Source organism: Pinus tabuliformis, chromosome J (assembly GCF_031772625.1).
Source record: "Pinus tabuliformis cultivar Carrire ecotype Pingquan chromosome J, CPIR1, whole genome shotgun sequence".
Lineage (NCBI taxonomy): Eukaryota > Viridiplantae > Streptophyta > Pinopsida > Pinales > Pinaceae > Pinus > Pinus tabuliformis.
The window spans coordinates 1,258,956,816-1,258,972,477 of NC_142295.1; positions in this window are offsets into that span (position 1 = coordinate 1,258,956,816).

Here is a 15,662-nt window from a genome sequence, read left to right on the forward strand (position 1 = left end):
CCATAATCTGAGTGAAGATGGAACGGTAGCATTAATAATTTCTGAAGTGAGTGAAAATGCAGAATTCTTGGCTGTTGCCTTAAGTACCAATGGCAGTGACTGGGTGAACATCAAGGTTATCAGGGTGGCAGATAAAAGTACAAAACCTGATTCTCTTTCATGGGTAAGTTTTTTGACCTCTTGTTAAACATCATGTCATTCATTCCACGAGTAGGCATTGGTAAAGACTCAACCAGCAAAGTATTTTTTGAATAAGACATCCAAGGTGATACCTATGAAAGTTCTAGTAGACAAATAAAATCTGATAAGTTACAATACGTGTCTCAAATAATGTTAGGCGACAAGCCACAAAATTTATTTTTTAAAACCAAGTTTTAGTTATTGGTGGCAAAAATTTCTCAACTTCAATATTGTAATTAACCATCGACACAGAAAATGATTTGTCATTTATCTTCTAGTAGAGAGAAATGAGATATAAGGACTATTTTTTGATTATGTGTTTCTTTAACCCAGCTTCTGTATATCATGTGGTTATAATTTTTTTGAACCATTAATTATTGATTACATAGAACTGTTTTCAAATTTGGTTATAAGTTTTTTGAACCATTAATTATTGATTATATAGAACTGTTTTCAAATTTTGTAATTAGCAAACAGGCGAAATTTTCAGCCATCACTTGGACTCATGACAACAAAGGTTTCTTTTACAGTCGTTATTCAGCGCCCAAGTCTGTAATATTCTTCAGAATATAGTGTTGGTTATGTACTTTATAAGAGTTTCTTATTTACTTTCTTTAATTGACTTATTTACTTTATCACAAATACTGTTTATAAGTTTTTTGAACCATTAATTATTGATTATATAGAACTGTTTTCAAATTTGGTTATAAGTTTTTTGAACCTTAATTATTGATTATATAGAACTTTTTTTAAATTTGGTTACAAGTTTTTTGAACCATTAATTATTGATTATATAGAACTATTTTCAAATTTTGCAATTGGAAAACAGGTGAAATTTTCAGCCATCACTTGGACTGATGACAACAAAGGTTTCTTTTACAGTTGTTATTCAGCACACAAGTTTGTACTATTCTTCTGAATATAGTGTTGGTTATGTACTTTATAGCAGTTTCTTATTTACTTTATTAGATTGACTTATTTACTTTATCACATCTGCTTAGTTACTTATGTTTTTCCTTGACAGAGAAGGAGAAAGGCTAGATGCAGGGACATGAACAAATATCGATATTGATCATCAAGGGTTTTACCATTTCTTGGGCACTAATAAATCTAAAGATATTCTTTGTTGGAAAGATTCAGAACATCCCAAGTGGCTATTTCTCTCTCAAATAACTCAAGATGGAAAGGTTGGTAGAATATCTTGTGTTGTGTTTAAGATAAAATATGGCATCTTAGGTACTCTTTTAGATGGCTATTTCAATTTTCAGAACATCCCAAGTGGCTATTTCTCTCTCAAATAACTGAAGATGGACAGGTTGGTAGAATATCTTGTGTTGTGTTTCAGATAAAATATGGCATCTTAGGTACTCTTTTAGATGGCTATTTCAATTTTATGGTCGTACAATATCGTGTCTTTTTTTGCTTGCACTCGTGCATTTTTGTGCAAATTTTTTATAATTTGTATTCTTGCATGCTTTTGTCTTTCTTGGCTGTTGCCTTAAGTACCAGTGGCAGTTAGTGGGTGAACATCAAGGTTATCAGGGTTACAACAGTTCCTTATTTACTTTCTTCAATTGACTTAATTACTTTATCACAACTTCTTAGTTACTTATGTTTTTCCTTGACAGAGAAGGCAGAAGGCTAGATGTAGGGACAAAAACAAATATCAATATTGATCATCAAGTGTTTTACCATTTCTTGGGCACTAATCAATCTAAAGATATTCTCTTCTGGAAAGATTCATAACATCCCAAGTGGCTATTTCTCTCCTCTCTCTCAAATAACTGAAGATGGAAAGCTTGGTAGAATATCTTGTGTTGTGTTTCAAATAAAATATGGCATCTTAGGTACTCTTTTAGATGGCATTTTCAATTTTATGGTTGTACAATATCGTGTCTTTTTTTTCTTGCACTCGTGCATTCTTGTGCATATATTTTATAATTTGTATTCTTGCATGCTTTTGTCTTTTTTGGCTGTTTCCTTAAGTACCAGTGGCAATGATTGGGTGAACATCAAGGTTATTAGGGTGGTAGATAAAAGTAAAGAACCTGATTCTCTTTCCTGGGTAAGTTTTTTGACCTCTTGTTAAACATCATGTCGTTCATTTCAAGAGTAGGCATTGGTAAAGAATCAACCAGTAAAGTATTTTTTGAATAAGAAATTTGAATAAGATATCCAAGGTGGTACCGATGAATGTTCTAGTAGACAGATAACATCTGATAAGTTACAATACAAGTCTCAGATAATGTTAGGTTGCAAGCCACAAAATGTATTTTTTAAAACCAAGTTCTTATTATTGGTGGCAAAAAGTTCTCAACTTCAATATTGTAATTAAAAATCAACATAGAAAATTATTTATCATTTATCTTCTAGTAGACAGAAATGGGATGTAAGGACTATTTTTTGATTATATGTCTCTTTAACCCACCTTCTGTATATCATGTGGTTATAGGTATTTTGAACCATTAATTATTGATTATATAGAACTATTTTCAAATTTTGCAATTGGCAAATAGGTGAAATTGTCACCCATTACTTGGACTCATGACAACAAAGGTTTCTTTTACAATCATTATTTAGTGCCCAAGTTTGTACTATTCTTCAGAATATAGTGTTGGTTATGTACTTTATAGTAGTTTCTGTTAGGTCCCTATACTACTAGTGTAATCCCTTATTGTTATTAGTACAACCCCCTTATTATATTGTTGTGCCCGTGTAGTCCCCATATTGTTATTATTGTGCCCCATAGAAGCCCACTATTGTTGTTATTGTGCCCTTACATTATTATTATTATTTCGGCTCTAATTATATTATGACCCCTTAGACTCCTATATATAGAAAGGAAGTCTTTTCATTTGTATCATCCAAGAATTGTTCATTTGTGTAATGTAAAGGAGGTTGCCCTCTCGAAGAGGCTTATTTCTAAGGCGTTCATCTATCTTTTCTATCTTTTTGTGAGCTAGTTTCATAACATTTGGTATCAGAGCTGTGGATTCTAGGGTTTCACTGCCCCAAACAGGTCATCATGGAATTTTCGTACTAGCGTTTTCGCTACGAAGTTTCAGAATATACAAAAAAATCCCATTTGAGAAGAAATAAGTGTAAACCTCTTGACCAAATTTCAGATCTTTTCGAACTATAGTTTTAGAGATATGAGCTGAGGAATTTAGGGTTTTTGCAAGCTCCAGAATTTCATCTAAAACAAGTCATCGTGGAATTTTTGCTATAACTCTTTTGCTACGAAGTTTTAGAAGCAAAAAAAAAGACCCATTTGAGACAAAATCAGTTTGAACCTCGGCTCCAAATTTCATATTTTGTCTCGCTATATTTTCGGAGATATAATCCAAGGAAGTTAGGGTTTTTGCAGACCCTTGAATTACATTCCAAACATGTCACCTTGGGAAAATCGTCATAACTTTCTCTCTGAGCATCAGATTGAAATTTCGTAAGAATTTACAGAAATAGGACGGACTTTAGATTTCTGTGCATAGTTTTTAGAACCGAAGGTCAAAAAAGTGACACATGGCACTTCATACAAGGTTGATCTTCTGAAAAGGTATATAATCAGGTCATCTTGGGAGATTGTCCATAACTCTTTCTTGGAAAATCTAATTTTGACCATACTGGTGGCATTGGAAAGAGGATGCAGAGGGCTACTACAGATCGTGATTTTAGAGTTGGAAGATATGAAATTACAGAGTTATAGTGGTTTCAAGATTGAGCTCCTAAAATAAAAAAAAAAAAAATGAGATGAGGAAGTTTGATGGCAAGGATCCGGTAAATTGGATACTACAGATGGAGAAATATTTTGATCTACATGGTGTACCACTATTACAAAAGGTATGTATTACATCTTCATATTTAGAAAAAGATCAATTTTTATGGTATAAAGGGCTTTTTTCTTGTAAACCACTTGTTACGTGGTCAATTTTCACGGAGGAAATTATAGCACATTATGAGGATACAAAGAGAAACACCTTCTTTAGAGAAACACCACAACGATTGGAAGAAAAAGGAGAAAAATGGCTTTGTTACAAAGTGGAAAGAAAAATTATGGAAACAAGGAAGTCTATCCCTCATAGCTATAAAGATGTAAATGTTGTTTCTCCTAGCCTTCCACAACCTACAAGGGTTACACCACAACAATTGGAAGAAACAAGAGAAAAAGGGATTTGTTACAATTGTGATAAAGAGTACATTAAAGGTCATAAGTGTGCTCAGAAGAAATTATTTTACATTGATTGTGGAGAGGAGGAAGAAAAGGATCAAGAAATGTCAAAAGAAGAGTATATACACCAGGAACCAACCCCGGAGAAAGAATAAATGAATCCGAATACATCTTGTAAAGCGTTGGAAATAATTACTACTCCTCAAACTCTTAAGATAGAAGGACATATCAAGAAGAAAAAGGTTCAAGAAGTGAAAGACCACATCAAGAAAGAAGAAATGAATCCAACCATATCTTGTAATGCAATGACCGGAATTACCACTCCTCGAACTATCAAGATAGAAGGACATATCAAGAAGAAAAATGTTCAAGAAGTGAAAGATCACATAGAGCATCAAGAAATGAATCCAACCATATCTTGTAATGCACTGAAAGAAATTACCACTCCTCAAACTCTAAATATAGAAGAACATATCAAGAAGAAAAATATTCAAGCAGTGAAAGATCACATTGAGCATCAACAACAAGTTCTCCAAATTTTAAAGGATAATGCCACTTTGGTGTAGAATCGAATGAAACAACAGGAAGATCAACATCGCAATGAAAGAAGTTTTGATGTAGGTGATTGGGTATTTTTGTGGTTACATACATACAAACAAATGTCCCTCAAGAAAGATATTTATGAGAAGGAAATGTTGGCGATACTACATGCACTTAAGAAATGGCAACCTTACCTAATGGGAAGACCCTTCAAGGTAAAAACGGATCATGATAGTATTAAATACTTTTTAGAACAAAGATTATCCTTTGAAGAGCAACAAAAATGGGTCACAAATATGTTGGGTCATGACTTTGAAATCATCTACAAAAAAGGGAAGCAAAATGTTGTGGTAGATGCACTCTCAAGAAAGGATGAGGATGTGGAAGCATTGTTGTGCGTCATTTCTATTATCCAACCAGACTGGATAAACAAAACAAGGTATGAATGGAAGAAGAACGAAGAAGTGTGGCCACTTATTCAAAAGTTGTAGAAGATCCCAGTTCAAACAATATTGATAGAACTTGACGAGGAAGGAAAAATCATATTGGAGCCTGGAGCAGTCACAGAAACAAGAACTCGACAACTACGAAATCGATCAATTTCAGAGTATCTCATCAAGTGGAAGAACTTACCAGCTAAATATTCCACATGGGAGGACAAGAATTTTATACAGGAGCATCAAGAACTACTCAAGCGTTGAGGACAACACTTTTGGAAGTAGAGGGACATGTTAGGTCCCTATACTACTAGTGTAACCCCTTATTGTTATTAGTACAACCCTCTTATTATGTTGTTGTGCCAATGTAGTCCCCATATTGTTATTATTGTGCCCTATAGAAGCCCACTATTGTTATTATTGTTCCCTTACATTATTATGGTTATGTCGGCTCTGATTATATTATGACCCCTTAAAATCCTATATATAGGAAGGAAGTCTTTTCATTTGTATCATCCAAGAATTATTCATTTGTGTAATGTAAAGGAGGTTGCCCCCTCGAAGAGTCTTATTTCTAAGGCATTCATCTATCTTTTCTATCTTTTTGTGAGTTAGTTTCATAACAGTTTCTTATTTACTTTCTTCGATTGACTTATTTACTTTATCACAACTGCTTAGTTACTTATGTTATTCCCTGACAGAGAAGGAGAAAGGCTAGATGCAGGGATAGAAACAAATATCAATATTGATCATCAAGTGTTTTACCATTTCTTGGGTACTAATCAATCTGAAGATATTCTCTTCTGGAAAAATTCAGAACATCCCAAGTGGCTATTTCTCTCTCAAATAATTGAAAATGGAAAGGTTGGTAGAATATCTTGTGTTGTGTTTTAGATAAAATATGGCATCTTAGGTACTCTTTTAGATGGCTATTTCAATTTTATGGTTGTAAAATATCGTGCCTTTTTTTCTTGGACTCGTGCATTCTTGTGCATATTTTTTATTATTTGTATTCTTGCATGCTTTTGTCTTTTTTCTTTGCACGCATTCTTGTGCATATTTTTTATAATTTGTATTCTTGCATGCTTTTGTGGGCTAGTTAGAACATATAATACTATTGCCCTCAGATCCAACTAGTTACTAAAAACGCTTGTTCATAGATAGGATATGGGTCATGTTTCTTGGTACGATTTTATTTGGCTTTGATGTTTTTCAAATATTAAAAAAAGGGTGTAGCCTGTCAAAAACATTTTAATCTCCAAAATGATCCTATTCTTCTACCATCAATGATCATATGTTTATGATATTTCACCTAATGCAAATTTCTTACAATCCCTCAATCTACGTTGTATTTTTGTTGTTGTTGGTCCATCTACATTTTTGCCCTTCTGTATTAGATATCTTTCCTTAAGATTGGAAATTTTTAGCATTCTATTTGCTTGAAATTTTTGCACAATCTCTTTATTTTTCTTTTGTTCTCCAACACCCATATATTCTTTTTTCTTTTTTCCATGTAATTTGTTGTTGTTTGTTCGTCCACATTTTCTCCCTTCTGTATTTGATCTTTCCTTAGGATTGCAAAGTTTTAGCATTCTATTTTCTTGAACTTTTTGCACAATCTCTTTATTTTTCTTTTGTTCTCCAATACCCATATATTATTTTTTCTTTTTTCCATGTAAAAAAATTTCATTTTTATTGTTGATCTAGAAACAAAAATTCATTCTTCATATGCAGCAACACCAGAGCAAAAATATTTTTCCTTTTTTCAGCCTTATGTACCTGAATCCTCATACTAATTGTCAACTTATCATACTTGCAAAAATATTGTGGCTATTCCAACCCATATCAGGAAAATTGACTCAAATAATAGAAAATGTTGATTGATCATATCGATACATCTGCTCTACAAACTAAGTGACGTATACATAGGAGAAGATACTAACAAAGAAATCATATGGATAACCAAGTTTCAGTTGAAGTGTCCTCATCTGTCTCCAAGGAATGCAGCTTGCCAGACACTAAGAGGAGACCCTCCTTACAGAGTTTGTTGCCCAATGCGGGACTTTTATTAAAACCATGTTACAACAAGAAGTTCAAATTTAATTTAGTTGTATCAAGTTCAATTCATTTTCCTCTAACACCAATATGATGCATGTTCACTCAGGAGGATACTCAAAGACTCTGTTTGTACAAATTAGTCCCCATGAAAATGACAGGGGAGAAACTCTATGCTCACTGAACTTTTCCAGTAGAGTTCGAGGATTAGAGCTTGGTCCTACTCAGAGGCAACAAGATATAAGATTTCACTGTAGCATGGTCCTTGCTTTTTCTTGATATTTTTCCGCCTTTCAAAAATTGTCAAAGAAGCATTAATTAACGTTATATGCTATTGCCTTACAGTGTTTCCATTGCAACATTTGGTGCAATTGCTAGTTAAGCACCAATTAGGATGGCTTAGGAAATATAGTGAAGCAAGGAGGAGGAAACCACACTTACATTTTTTTCTCTTTGGCTCTAAGAACAAGACACTAAGTACATTGATTGGACCAACATACCTCCTAAGATACATGTTTCAATTTCTAAGCTAATAGCAATAGTTAGCAACTATATGTTTAACCATTTGTTTGCGAAATATTATATATAGCTTAATTTTTTTCCGTGACCTTCACAACTTATATACTGTACTCTATAACCACTTTATAAGAACTTTGAAGTTGTTTCACATAATCCTTGTTAGATTGAGTGCCTTATGTTAAAAAAACATGAAAATAACATATCATTTGACATGTTTCTAGCTTGCTACAACAACATAATGTCCTTTTCAAAAATGTCACAATTTGGTACTTGGGTTAGTTATATGAACCATTTTTAATGTTTTTTAATTTGGGTTTTAGTGGTTGTAACATTTTACTTTGTTATAGTAAAATATATTGCATGTTTTAATTTGTTTATGTTATTTATTTATTCTTAATTTTTAAATTGTTTTTAAGAAGACGATTAAGATCCTCTTTCACACAACCATATATTATAATGAACCACCTATTATTGATAGTCTATTAAAAACAATCACTTATTATTAGTTTAGCTTTGTTGATGGCCTATTACTAGCAACCACTTGTTATTGGGACATAATAGGCCACAACTCACTATTAAAAAAAAACACTCTACTTTCATTATACAACATATACACCTTGTATTCTTTTTGGTGTTTCCTTCCTCCACTTCAGGTTTTCAAAATTGGAACAGTGGTCTCTCAAACCATTGACGGTTTTGTTATTGGGCCCACCTGTCCTTTAGCACCATTTTCATTTCCAAGACTACATATCCTTCTGCATGTATTTCAACTGTTTATATATATATTCGAAGGGTCAAAAAACCCTGAAACACTATCAACATGGCCTTGCACCTTTTGGTGAAAATGCTATTAACTTAATATTTGTTGAATGTTCTTTTTAATCCCGATTCTAAAGATCCACTTACACACTTACACAGTTACTATAAATGTAGTTTTCAGGATTGCCATAACTCTTCATGTAATTTTTTAAAGTGTGCTAGCTTAATGGAAGAGCGCTTGCCTTACAAGCAGGAGGTTGGTGGTTCGATTCCACTATGCGCCAACATGAATTAATCAATGATTTTGTAGATTATTTTTAATTAAATGTTTTTTATATTGATTTATTTCAATGGTGAGATATTTCTGGCTTCATTGTTCTATATTATCTCTAGAGAGACAAAAGTGATCTTTAAATAAAATATTTATTGTCTCTAGAGAGAAAATCGCTAGTATCAAATACATATTGTCTCTAATCCGAGTGTTGTCTCTAGAAAGACAAATGAAATTTTGTAAATTTTCACTATTACACAGAATTTTTAAACTTGATTAATCCTCTAACCCAAAGTCAGCAAAAAATAAACTGAATTCTTTGCATCTGACTCGATCAACTTTCTCAGTTTTGTAATTAATCCCAACTCCATTCACTATAATTTTGTAATTTTTCACTATGACAGTCTTCCCGTACAATGCACCTTACAGGCATCTTTAATGTTCAGTTAACCCGTCAAAATCGTGGATAGCACAATACAGGATAGCTATATTTTCATTTATGTAAGCCGTACTCTAATGAGACTGTCATATTTTGAGAACATTTGGCCAGAATTTTTGTAAATCTAAAAAATGGTTCAAAATATTAGGTGTTTCAGACGTTTTTTTTATAGCTAAATCTATTTCCACCATAAAAATGATTCAAACACTGCCTCTACAAGATTTTTTGAATTTTTTTTACCCGAATTCTTGTTGTCCAAACCATTCCCTGCTCTCATTTATCTAATGCAGAACATGGGTTTCTTGGTTCCAGGTTTAACGTCAAATCATTGACACCTTTATTTTATCTAGAGCACATGGTTTCTTAGCTTTGTGCCTATTCTCATCCATGGAGTATTTAATAGTTATATCTGCATTTAAAATGGAATGGCTGATCTTTAGAATATTGTAGGCTAGATGCGCAAATTGTTATTTTTCCTTTCTTAACATAACTATGTTATAGTTAGTTTTTTATTAGAGAGAAAAATAGTTTATTCATTTATAAAGTAGGATGTTATTATCAAACAATATTTTATATTATTAAAAACGCTTTCATTTTTCATTCCTTTTTAGAAAAATTTAAACTAGTAATTCATTCCATTTTATAAAATTTAAAACCAATAATTAAACAAGGTGAGCTGCGAAGCAGCAAGTCCCTGCCAGTGTACTTGAACTGAACAGTGTACTTGAAGTGAACTCTATGTATATGTCACGTTGACATGATGGTCAGTGTGCAGCGTTCCCAGGAATAGGTTAGTGAATATGAGCACATGATGCCCAGTGTGGAGTGAACTCTACGTATATGCCAAATAGTATGCCAAATAGTATGCCTTATTTGAATCCAATGCCAAGCCGATTGTTTTCTTTGAATTCAAAGTCGTATTATAGAACTGGAAGTCTCTTTGGAGCTAAAAAACAACAATATAAAGTAACCCATTATATAGGGCATCAACTGGAACCAAAACTACTTGAATTTCTGTTTTAAGGAAACATCCAAAAAGAACATAGCAATTAACAATGCTAAAATTTCAATAGATTACCATTATTTTCCCAATTAATATTACGATATCTTATCAGCCATCAGACAGATTTAGTGTTCATCTTGATTGCAGACAAATTTCGCAAAGATAATTTGAAAAGACCAAGAAAACAAAAAGAAAACCTCCCATATGTCAAATTGAATCTTGATCATGATCCTAAATAAACTTTCCCTCTCATAGGAGCTCTGTACAACACTAGAAAACGATATAAATAGAAAATTCCAAATGCCAAACATCTTGCCCAGGAGCATTCCAAACTAAAGTAACTCATCCAGAGACTAGCACGCTTGATTTGAAAAGATATTACTCAACAGTCGGCTGGAACAACAATGGCTTGAAAGTCACAAAGTGATGGAACATGTGAATCATTGCCCTGTGTCAGTGAGGACATGTTCCTTAAATCGATGGTATGTCTAACATTTTTTGATCTTGCATCATTAGAACTTCTAAATTTTTGTCGTTTCACAAATCCATGCATAGAGGTTTCAAAGTTTCCATTACCCCCAATATTAGAAGCAAGTGTCCCCACTTGAACCTTTTCAGTAAAATTTACACCAGAAAGAGGATATCCATTAGAGATGAGACCTGTACAATACTCGGAGCTTCTAGTTAGACGAAAATTATGTTGCATTCCTTGCAGTGAAATGTGATCCATTGGATAATGATTGTCATGCATACACTGTTCCAATGTGGCACGTGGTCGAGTGGCCAGATCTAATGAATCTGATCCTAGAGCCCTTGAGCTCAATGACTGTGTTGACAGGAGAGAGAGAGCACAACCAAAGTTAGGGACTCCTAAAATATTTTGTGTATCCGTTGCTACTTCTAGGCTAGTATTCATTCCTTCTCCTGGTGGAGAAGAAAAAGTTAAGGCCTCAGTAAGACGGTTTGTTGGGTTCTGTGTATAATGTTGAATTCCTTGACTGAGAACGTTGGCAGGGGAAGCCTTGGAGCTCTGCAAGAGCTGGAGTTTCTTGTCAGCAATTTGATGGGACAATATCAGTCTTTATAACTCAGTACAAATCGCGCTACACTACATCGCTCTTTTTATGCTTAAAGCAATAGTGTTATTGTTTTGATAATTAAACATGTAACTGATATTCAAGCTTTCTGCATTATAAGAATTCCTAGAATTGATAATGGATCTTCTTTCTAAATAATGATTAATCTAATTTATTAGGTTCCATTGATATCAATGGCAACACAATATTCCTGGTTTAAAGAAGGCTGTTAAGATCTCAAATCCACTTAGCTCATTACTGCACGTGAGCCCATAATCAAATGGCAATGATCTATGTTTCTTGATGGGTACCCGCTGCAAGGGTAAATGCCAGTAAACAAAGAAGAAAACATAATATGGAAACATAATATGCTTCACATGCATAAAACAAAACTATTGTAATTTTTGGTTTCTGCAACAATTAAAACTGCTATATTGAATGAACTGCTATATTGAATGAAGGCTACACAGGATTGAGGACTGTAACTGCTATATTGAATGAAGGCTACACAGGATTGAGGACTGTTGCACCCAAAGGCTAGTAACTATAACGTTGCTCAGATTGCCTATGAATTGGATGGTTTGAGTAGAAGGGGTCCAAGGTGAATGCAAAGTACCATGCATTCTATCCCAGCATCAGCCATATCATAAAGTGTTTTAAGAAACAATGGACTACCTCAGAGATCTGTTGAAAGTGGAGACACTTTTATTTTATCCTTGGCATCTTGCAGTCGCAGTCAAAGTTGCAGACAATTCTTTTAAAATCTTTCGAACTTACTATTTTTTATCCTTAGTGAAGGGTATAATCAACTACTTGCAACAAAGTGGGCTTGTTTCAGCGTTTCTGGTATGTATCATTTTTGTTTCCTACTTTCTCCTTTCCTTCTGGATAAGGGAGGGTTCTTTACAAACAAATATTACCAATTGCCCTTTCCTAATGATCCTGCTGCTTCTGTCAACACTAGTCATGTAATTTGCAAAATCAAAGGGTTCTTTACAACCAAATATTACCAATTGCTCCTTCCTGGTGGTCTTGTTGCCTCTGTTACCATTAATCATGTAATTTGGATATCAAAGGATATTTCTAATGAAATTCATACATATTTACATATTGTATTGTATACATTGCAGACATGATGTGGTAGTAATATTTATGCACCGTTACATTGCAGACATGATGTGATAGAATATAGCATCAAATCCAAATAGTCATGGAGATTGAGAAGGTTAACTATCATGACACAAAAAGTACAAAGGAAGAAAGCGCACCTGTGAATAACAGTCAGCAGATGCTTGGCCTAAGAGAGGTCGAGATTCTGTCCCTACTGCTACAACTCGTGCAGCCAAAGCCTCCAAAGGCACATCCAACCAAACAGTAATTCCTTGGCGCATGTAGTTCCTTTTGAGGAACAACACAAAACAAGGGAAAGCATTCACTCACTGGATCCAATACATGTTACTAACAATAAAAGGGCTGCATCAATCCACCATATATATAGTAACAAAAATAGAAAGGCTGAATATGAAATCTGTAACAGAACAGAATAGATTCCTAACCAATTTTGAGGGCGAACTACAGCGCCACCTCCAGTGGCAATGACTAGACGATACATAGTAGATAACTGCTTCAGTACTTCACTCTGTCAACCAGACACTAAAACCAATCAGTTCAACATTAGAAATTGTAGATTCTAACTAACTGTGAATACCAGATTTAAGGATTCCGGTAATTTGTGATACAGGAAAGCACCAAACAGAAAATAAAGTACTTGATATTTTCTAAATCAACATGGAATTACTGACACCAAAACACAAAACAAAACAGAATCAATCCTCTTTCTATTTATACAAAGTAGTTGAGTGAAACAATTTAAGGATCTTCGCTAGATATGAACTGGCAGATTGCACAACAATGTAAACAACATAGAACACACTGGCTCGACCGTGCATAATTTAGAATCATATAGAATTTAGAGGATTGTACTATAAGAACTGTAAAATATTTGCAATCTAACTACCTCAGAATCTCTGAAGCCCTGTTCATTGTGATCTTTGAAAATCTGTGCTACAGATGCACCGCCTGAGGCCTCCTCCACCAACTGATCACTGTAACAAATTTTATCTAGGGTGCGTGAAATTGGGGCAAATGACAAAGACACCACAATAATCAGAGAGGTGAAATGGTAATAGAAACCTAAAGGTCTACAAGAAACATATCTGTCAGAAAAGTAATATTCTGGGCCTCTCAATAGTGGGAACTTGAAATATGATACATTGATCTTGAAGAACAAAGCCCCAAGGTGGCATGAGCAGATTCAATGCTAGAGTTTGAATTTTCAAGGATGAGTGACAGTTTCATTTGTAAAGAAACTTCCAAAGGTTGGAAAGGACCTATTCACTATGATTATCAATATCCCTTCGCAACTTTTCAGGCATTTGCCATCTGTCTTAGCAGTTTCGACACTGTGTTGGCTTGTAATTTGGATATCAAAGGATATTGCTAATGAAATTCATACATATTTACATGTTGTATTGTATACATTGCACACATGATGTGATAGAAATATTTATGCACCGTTACATTGCAGACATGATGTGATAGAATATAGCATCAAATCCAAACAGCCATGGAGATTGAGAAGGTTAACTATCATGACACAAAAAGTACAAAGGAAGAAAGCGCACCTGTGAATAACAGTCAGCAGATGCTTGGCCTAAGAGAGGTCGAGATTCTATCCCTACTGATACAACTCGTGCAGCCAAAGCCTGCAAAGGCACATCCAACCAAACAGTAATTCCTTGGCGCATGTAGTTCCTTTTGAGGGCGAACTACAACGCCACCTCCAGTGGCAATGACTAGACGATACATAGTAGATAACTGCTTCAGTACTTCACTCTGTCAACCAGACACTTAAACCAATCAGTTCAACATTAGAAATTGTAGATTCTAACTAACTGTGAATACCAGATTTAAGGATTCCGGTAATTTGTGATACAGGAAAGCACCAAATAGAAAATAAAGTACTTGCTATTTTCTAAATCAACATGGAATTACTGACACCAAAACACAAAACAAAACAGAATCAATCCTCTTTCTATTTATACAAAGTAGTTGAGTGAAACAATTTAAGGATCTTCGCTAGATATGAACTAGCAGATTGCACAACAATGTAAACAACATAGAACACACTGGCTCGACAATGCATAATTTAGAATCATATAGAATTTAGAGGATTGTACTATAAGAACTGTAAAATATTTGTAATCTAACTACCTCAGAATCTTTGAAGCCCTGTTCATTGCGCTCTTTGAAAATCTGTGCTACAGATGCACCACCTGAGGCCTTCTCCACCAACTGATCACTGTAACAAATTTTATCTAGAGTGCGTGAAATTGGGGCAAATGACAAAGACACCACAATAATCAGAGAGGTGAAATGGTAATAGACACCTAAAGGTCTACAGGAAGCATACCTGTCAGAAAAGTAATATTCTGGGCCTCTCAATAGTGGGAACTTGAAATATGATACATTGATCTTGAAGAACAAAGCCCCAAGGTGGCATGAGCAGCTTCAATGCTGGAGTTTGAATTTTCAAGGATGAGTGACAGTTGCATTTGTAAAGAAACTTCCAAAGGTTGGAAAGGACCTGTTCACTATGGATTAGCAATATCCCTTCCCAACTTTTCAGGCATTTTCCATCTTTCTTAGCAGTTTCAACACTGTGTTGACTTGTGATCAGGGGGACTCTGATTCTGCTGGTTGATCACATTTGCTCGCCAATATACCTCAAAAGAATCAGAGGGTCTCGAATGCTTAAAAGTGCATATTGCTTCTCTCATCTTTGGGGATTGGCAATCTATTAATTTCATATGGAAGTTCATGAGCTCAAGAGATTCAATGTGCATTGTTGAAACATGATAACATAACTGATAGTAATAGCAATTTGATACAGTAAGTCTCAAGAAAAATTTAAGAACACGACAATAGTCTTTTCTGTATATGAACATTTGGCCAGCACCATGATGTTGGTCTTATAAGTCTATGACTCTGTTATGACCTGTAATTGGAGCCTTTTTTGTTGTTGTTGCTTCTTTTTCAGGGGAAGTCCTTCTGAGCTCTTTTGTAAGGCCCTTCAAGCTGCTAGATGGTTAAGAATGAATATGCATGTACAAAATGCTTTATTTTCCTATGAATAGAAATGTGATTTTTGTTTCC